The sequence below is a fragment of the Cetorhinus maximus genome, chromosome 30 (genome assembly GCF_964194155.1).
Source record: "Cetorhinus maximus chromosome 30, sCetMax3.hap1.1, whole genome shotgun sequence".
NCBI lineage: Eukaryota > Metazoa > Chordata > Chondrichthyes > Lamniformes > Cetorhinidae > Cetorhinus > Cetorhinus maximus.
In genome coordinates this window covers 1,625,067-1,633,037 of record NC_135908.1, presented here as the reverse complement: position 1 = coordinate 1,633,037, position 7,971 = coordinate 1,625,067, and the positions used below count along the sequence as shown (strand labels likewise).

The 7,971-nt window shown below is 49.0% G+C and overlaps 1 pseudogene; it reads left to right on the top strand.

Annotated features, from left to right (window-relative positions):
• The first annotated feature begins 5,457 nt into the window (after window positions 1-5,457).
• On the top strand, window positions 5,458-7,648 carry LOC144670087 (uncharacterized; annotated as a pseudogene).
• The last annotated feature ends 323 nt before the right edge of the window (window positions 7,649-7,971 follow it).

Genomic DNA, 7,971 nt, shown 5'->3' with positions numbered 1-7,971 from the left:
TCTCCTCAAACCCCACAACCCTCTGAGATATCTGTGCTCCTCTAATTCTGACCACCTGTACATCCCCAGTCGGAATCACTCCAGCCTTGGTGCCTATGCCTTCAGTTGCCTCGACACCACGGCCTGGGATTTCCTCCCTGCACCTCTCTGCCTCGATATTCTCCTTCAAGACACATCTTAAAACCCCATTTTGAACAAGCCTTTGGTCATCTGACCTAATATCTCCTTATGTGGCTCGGTGTCACATTTTGTTTTATAAATGCTCCTGTGAAGCACCTTGGGACGTTTCATTATGTTAAAGACACTATATAAATATAAGTTGCTGTTGCATAGCACCTGTAACATCGTAAAATGTCCTCAAGGCAATTCACAGGAGAGGGATTGAACATAAATGTAAGGATGTTATGCTTTGGTTATACAGAGCATTGGTAAGATCACACATTGAATACTGTGTGCAGTTTTGGTCTCTGTTTTTAAGGAAGGATGTAAATGCATTGGAGATGGTTCAGAGGAGGTTTACTAGATTGATACCTGGAATGAATGGGTTGTCTTATGAGGAAAGGTTGGACAGACTGGGTTTCTTTCCACTGGAGTTTAGAAGAGTGAGGGGTGATTTGATTGAAGTGTACAAAATCCTGAATGGCCTTGACAAGGTGGACGTTGAAAGGATGTTTCCTCTTGTGGGGGAATCCAGAACTAGGGGGCAGTGTTTTAAAATTAGGGGCCGCTTTTTTAGGACAGAGATGAGGAGAATTTTTTTCTCTCAGAGGGTTGTGCGACTTTGGAATTCTCTGCCTCAGAAGGTGGTGGAGGCGGGGTCAATGAATATTTTTAAGGCAGAGGTAGATAGATTCTTGTTAGGCAAGGGAATCAAAGGTTATCAGGGTCAGATGGGAATGTGGGAATCGAAACACAAGAAGATCAGCCATGATCTTATTGAATGGCAGAGCAGGCTCGAGGGGCCGAATGGTCTACTCCTGTTCCTACTTCTTATGGTTTTATGTTCTTACCAAGCCATATAAGGGGGTATTAGGACAGGTAGCCGAGTGCCTGATCAAAGAGGAAGGTTTTAAGGAGTATCTTAAAGGAAAACAGAGAGAGATAAATAGGTGGAGCAGGTCATAGAGAGGGAATTCCAGAGACTAAGACCCAGGCAGCTGAAGGCATGGCCACCAATGGTGGAGCGATTAAAATCAGGTATGCGCAAGAGGCCAAAATTGGAGAAGCAGAGAGGTTTCAGAGGGGTAGAGAGCTGGAGGAGATTACAGAGATAGGGATGGGGCCAGGCCACGGAAGAATTTGAAAACAAGGATGAAAATTTTAATATTGAGGCGTTGCCAGGCTGGAAGACAATGCTCGTCAGCAAGCTGAGGGGTATTGGGTGAACAGCACTTGGTGCAAGTTAGGACACAGGCAGCAGAGTTTGAATGATCTCAAAGGTGTGGAGGGAGGTTTTACACAATGAAGCTGAGCAAAATCACCTTGACCAAAAAAAACCCCACCCCTACAGAAAAGCATTTTGCCAATTAGTCATACATAGGCAGAGCATCACTTCCTCTGATTTTAATGTGCTTCAAACAGTTAACATCTCATTTACAAAGCAGGCGGAGTTGACCCTTAGTGAGTTGCTAGAATGTTACTTCTCCCTGACTTTCTCAGCCTGTTGGTTTTCAATGGGTTTGTGTCTCTGTTAAAAATATGACCAAGAGTAATTTTTAGGCTTCATTTTTTCAGACCTGGAAAGAAGAACCTTGCATTTATATAGCACCTTTCCTGACCGCAGGATGTTTCCTGACCCAAAGCACTTTGCAACCAAAAAAGTATTTTTCAAATGTAGTTGTTGCTATAACATATGAGACACAGAAGCTGGTTTACATGCAGCAAACTCCCACAAACAGCAATGTGACAATGACCAGTTCATCGATTTTAGTGTCATTAGTTGAAGGATAAATATCAGCCAGGCCACCACTATTTTATCAAATAGTGCCAGGGGATCTCTTATATCCACGTCAGAGGGCAGACAGGGTCTCAGTTAATATCTCAGCAAAAAGAACGCTGATTATCCAAGGGAATGCTACTTCACATCTGTCCCCAAAATAAATTGCCTTTTTTTGTATCCAAAGGCAGCCTCTTATCCGACTGGCCAGTCCAGAACTATGCTGGGTGCCTTCTGCTACCTTATCCAGCACTCACTCTACTTCTGGGAGAGCTGACAGTCTATTCAACAGTGGAGAACATCAGAGCTAAACTTGCTCTTGTCACATATCTATTGCCCAATTATGTGCACTCTCTCACAGGGATCAAAGGAGTGTAATGCAACCAGACTTTGGTTGATTTCATATGCCTTCCTCAAAAGAGGGATGCTGAGACCAATTGTAGACCACCCTACCACCTCACCCCAGCTGCAATCAGCACGCTCCACGGACCGGCAAATGACTTGAGGCTTTCCAGCTGGTGTGGCTCAGTATCTGTCTATCCTTTCCAAATGGCAAAATGTCCTGATTAGCTTATTAAACACGAATAAATTCCACTAAAAATTGTGCAAAGTTCTTTGATGCTTTTTATGTTATCAGTGCCTTCAAACTCTGGAAAACCCTCTCTAAACCTCTCCCAAGATGCTGCTCCATACCCACCTCTTTGCCCAAGCTTTGGATCATCTATATCTCCTGATATCTCCTGATGTGACTCGGTGTCAAATATTGTGTGATAACCACTCCTGTTAAGTATCTGGGACAATGTTAAAGGCGCTGTGTAAATGTAAGTTGCTGTTGTAATGTGGAAAAACATAACAATGACAACATTTCAAAAAGTACCTAATTGACTGTAAGGCATCGGGAAGTCATGAGTGCTGTATCACAGCTCACTTGGGGAGTCCAGGTTGCTGTGGCAACATACACTTTTATATGTTGTAGTCTGGAGCTATGGATAATATGGTAGAGGCTCCAACTTTCCCTCCATCACATGGCTGATCAGAAACCTCACCCCTTCTGCTGTTGGTATGTTTTTGGTCTGTTTGGCTGCATTATGAACACACCTTCCTTGCCCATCAATTCCTGGTGTGGGACTTGAACCCAGAGCTTCTGGCTCAGAGGCAGGGACACCACCCATTGCACCACAAGACCCTCTACAAGCCATGAGTAGATTTATATAAATGTGAGTTCTTTATTTCGTCCTGGTCTCTGGGACCTTTATTACTTTAATAATGAGTTGATAGCCTAGTGAGGGGTCGATTTTCCATGAGTCATCTCATGGCGGGGCTTCTCAATAGAAGGAGAATGCAATTTATTTTTAACATCCTTATGATTTTTCTGTTGGGCTGATTCTCCCTGTGCAAGAAAAAAATACTTTCCTGCACTACCAGGGGATATGGTGGGAGGCTTGCCCGCATTTTACCATAGGCACCAGGTTATCCAGGAAAGAAGTTAGGAATCACTCCTTCATGCACAGGGTGGAAGGTGGAACTTTAACCGACAAAAAGCAGAAGCCAGCTCCATGAAACATGTGAATCTGAAATCAATAGGTTTTTACTGCCCTAGAGTACTGGGGAGAGGGAGCTAAGGTGATTGGATGGACTTAGAACGCAGGTCAGCCATGATCTCATTGAATGGTAGAACAAGCTGAGGAGCTCAATGGGTGACCGGGGGGAAAAGGGTGACAGTGGGGGGGAAAGGGGTGACGGGGGGGGGAAGAGGTGACGGGGGGGAAGGGGTGATGGAGGGGGGAAGAGGTGACGGGGGGAAGGGGTGATGGGGGGGAAGAGGTGACGGGGGGGAAGGGGTGACAGGGGGGAAGGGAAGGGATGACGGGGGGAAGGGAAGGGGTGACGGGGGGAAGGGGTGATGGGGGGGAAGGGAAGGGGTGACGGGGGGAAGGGAAGGGGTGATGGGGGGAAGGGGTGATGGGGGGGAAGGGAAGGGGTGACGGGGGGAAGGGAAGGGGTGACGGGGGGAAGGGGTGACGGGAGGAAGGGAAGGGGTGACGGGGAGTGGGGGGTGGGGGAAAGGGGTGACGGGGGAGTGGGGGGGTGGGGGAAAGGGGTGACGGGGGTGAAAGGGGTGACGGGGGGTGAAAAGGGGTGATGGGGAAAAGAGGACAGCAGGTGAGGGGGTGTGGGGGAGGTGCAGGGTGAGAGGGTCACTGGGGGAGAGTGAGGGGTTGGGAAGAGGGTCACTGGGGGAGAGTGAGGGTTTGAGGAGGGGGTCACTGAGGGAGAGTGAGAGGTTGGGGAGGGGGTCACTGGGGGAGAATGAGGGTTTGGGGAGGGGGGTCACTGAGGGAGAGTGAGAGGTTGGGAAGAGGATCACTGGGGGAGAGTGAGGGTTTGGGGAGGGGGTCGCTGAGGGAGAGTGAGGGGTTGGGGAGGGGTTACTGAGGGAAGGGTGTGATCATGGGCCAGGGAATGGGGGTTACTAGGGAAACAGTAAGGGGCAGCGGACTGTGTGGAGAATGGCAGGGAGGGGGTTACTGGGGCCAGGGGATGAGAGGTAAGGGGTTACTAGGAGTTGGGGGTTACTGAGGGAAAGGGGTGGGGATGGGGAATGAGGGCAGCAGAAGAGAGGACAGCAGGTGAGGGGGTGTGGGGGGGGGGGCAGGGTGAGAGGGTCATTGGGGGAGAGTGAGGGGTTGGGGAGAGGGTCACTGGGGGATAGTGATGGTTTGGGGAGAGGGTCACTGGGGGAGAGTGAGGGTTTGGTGAGGGGGTCACTGGGGGAGAGTGTTAGGGTGGGGGTCACTGGGGGAGAGTGAGGGGTTGGGTTGGGGTGAGGGTCACTGGGGGACAGTGAGGTTTCGGGAATAGGGGTCACTGGGGGAGAGTGAGGGTTTGGGGAGGGGGGTCACTGGGGGAGAGTGAGGGTTTGGGAAGGGGATCACTAGGGGAGAGTGAGGGTTTGGGGAGGAAGGTCACTGGGGGAGAGTGAAGGGTTGGGGTGGGGGTCACCGGGGGAGAGTGAAGAGTTGGGGAGGGGGGTCACTGGGGGAGAGTGAGGTTTTGGGGAGGGGGGTCACTGGGGGAGAGTGAGGGTTTGGGGAGGGGGGTCACTGGGGGAGAGTGAGGGTTTGGGGAGGGGGGGTCACTGGGGGAGAGTGTGAGGGTTTGGGGAGGGGAGGGTCACTGGGGGAGAGTGAGGGTTTGGGGAGGGGGGTCACTGGGGGAGAGTGAGGGTTTGGGGAGGGGGGTCACTGAGGGAGAGTGAGGGTTTGGGGAGAGTGAAGGGCGGGGGGAGGGGTTACTGGGTAAACCGGGAGGGGATGGGGCAGCAACGGTTATGTAAGGAGCGGGAGGCGGTTGGCGCTGTTCCAGGCCTTTGATTGGTGCTGCGTGTCACGTGACCGCAAATTCAAATGGATGGCGGTTGGCGAGATACCCGGATCGAGGCGGAGTCATGTCCTCCCCCCAGAGCAGCGATTAACCGCTTCAATGACAGAGAGTGGGCAGCACCCCTGCAGTGGGTCACCATGTTAGTGAAGAGCTGGAGAGTTCCATGGGCCTTTGGAAAAAAAAACTCACCGATTTTAAAAACCAAAAAAGACCCAGGAAAGCAGGTGATGGTTGAAATTGAGAAAGGTCTGATATCACCAGAAGAAAATCTCGGCTTTGGCGCAACCAGTGCGCAGAAGGGATGCAACCTCAGCATTGGAGCTTAAGAAGTAGAACATGAAGAAACCAAGAGACCCGTTGCCTGCTGCAACAGGGAGGGGAACAGGCTCTGGAAGAGGGGGTGAAGAAGGTTGAAAGTGAAGGAACTGCAGCTGTGAGAGAGGAAGTCCCTGATGTCCACTGTCCTTTCCCTAGAAAGGCAACCTGCCGATCTCCACAAAGCCAACCAATTACTCAAAACAAAGTTCTCCGACGATAGTACCAAGAAGAAGATGATTAACGCCCGATGCCTGGAGTTGATTGAAGTGAAGAATAAGACTGGTGCGAAGGACAAGGAGGTCAGCTATCTTCAGATTAGCTTGGAAGGTCAAGTGAAGCTTCTGCAAGCTGATCTGGAACCTTCCAAAGCTGCAGTGACTGCATTGCAAGAAAGGAAATGGATCACCAGGAAACTAGAGCCCATAATGAGAACCTGGAAATCATAATGGACAAATTTCATGTTCTAAGCAGAGGAGTTGCGTGAAGAGAATAAAGTGCTGCAAGTTTATTTGGATAATGCCCATGGACCAATTCAGGATCTTCATGTGCAGTTAAGTTCCAAAGCGAATGACTATGAGAGCAAATTGGAACAGCTCTCCACGGACATGGAGGAAAAGTGCATAGTCTCAAAAGTCGAGCAACAAGAGGTACAGAGTCTTCTGAAAAAATTGACTGAAGAGGTTGCTAAGCTTCAGGGAAAACTGGCTGTAATGGACCAGGAGAAAATTAAGTTGGAGAAAGATAAAGTTGAAACTGAAATGCAACTCTCCTGCTCCTTAGAGGAACTCAGTCACATAAAGGTGCAGCTTAAAAGATCTAAGGGGGAGATCAGTCAGTCAGAGGAGCAGCTTGTTCAGAAGGAAATACTAAATCTCAACAACTGTCTGAAGCAGAACGAGGAGATTCATTGCAAACAGATAAAAGGAGTTAATGAAAAATATCAGCAGCTTGAACAGGAGAAAGAAAGAGGAGAGACAGAATGGAGCTAAGTTTAACTAGAGAGTTGGCTGCGATGAAGGAAATACTGAATCAACTCTTTCCAGTACATTCACAGTTCTTGACTTTTTTTTTCCAGGAGTGGGACATGAACCACAACCTTCTGATTCAAAGGCGAGGGTGCTATGAACTGAGCCACAGCTGACACCTCTATAAAGTCAGTGAAACTCTTTCGAGTTATCAACAGTCACAGATTGCAACTCTTTTGAGTACAATCACAGTTCTTGGTTTCCGGGAGTGGGACATGAACCCACAACCCTCTGATTCAAAGGCGAGGGTGCTATGAACTGAGCCACAGCTCAAGTGGAAGAAGATCTGCAACAGAAGAGGGATGGACTTTCCTCTGTCAAACATGAGAAGGAACTGTCTGACTCTTTACGCCAGGAGCGTGATGCCTTCTGAGAAGAAGTGACCAAGGAGAAGCTTCTGTTGGTGGAGGAGCTGGAACAGTTGCAGCTGAAAGAGTTGGAGGCTGAGGAGTTGGCCAAACAGCTGGAGAGGGAGAACGAACTAGAAGCGCGAGATCTTGCTGTGCTGCAGTGAGAACTGGCTGAGAAAAATGCTGAACTGGAGAAGATTAATGAAAATCACAGCAAACTTGTTAGTCAGCTACGTGAGGAGCAGAGTAAAACGTTGAGAAAGCTAGGAGATACTGAAGCAGAGTTTGAAAGCTACAAACTGTAACCGAGGGGGTGGGGTGCCTCCAGGAGAGCAACACCACATTGGCGAAGGAAGTTGCACTGTTACAATATCAAACCAAGGACAAGCAGCAGCAGTTAGCAGAGATCCAGCTTTCTAAAGAGAAAGCAAAGGAAGAATATGCAAAAATGCTGCTAGAAGCACAGACAAAGCTAGCTCAGAAGGAAGCTGAAGTTTAGAAAGTTGGATGAAGCTTGTAACCTGAGAGTAATTGAACTTCAAGGGCTGTTGGAACAGAGCAAGACCTGTCAGGAGGTGGAGAAATGAAGTAGTGCTGCAGGAGATGAGAATATGGTTGCAGAAATTTTTTTTTAATAAAAAACAAAACAAAAAAAATAAGTTCAAGGGGTAGGGGGTTTAGGGGGGATGTGAGGAAAAACTTTTTTTACCCAGAGGGTGGTGACGGTCTGGAATGCGCTGCCTGGGAGGGTGGTGGAGGCGGGTTGCCTCACATCCTTTAAAAAGTACCTGGTTGAGCACTTGGCACATCAAAACATTCAAGGCTATGGGCCAAGTGCTGGTAAATGGGATTAGGTAGGTAGGTCAGGTGTTTCTCACGTGTCGGTGCAGACTCAATGGGCCAAATGGCCTCTTCTGCACTGTGATTCTGTGATATTGCCAAGGAGTCTCCAGGAATG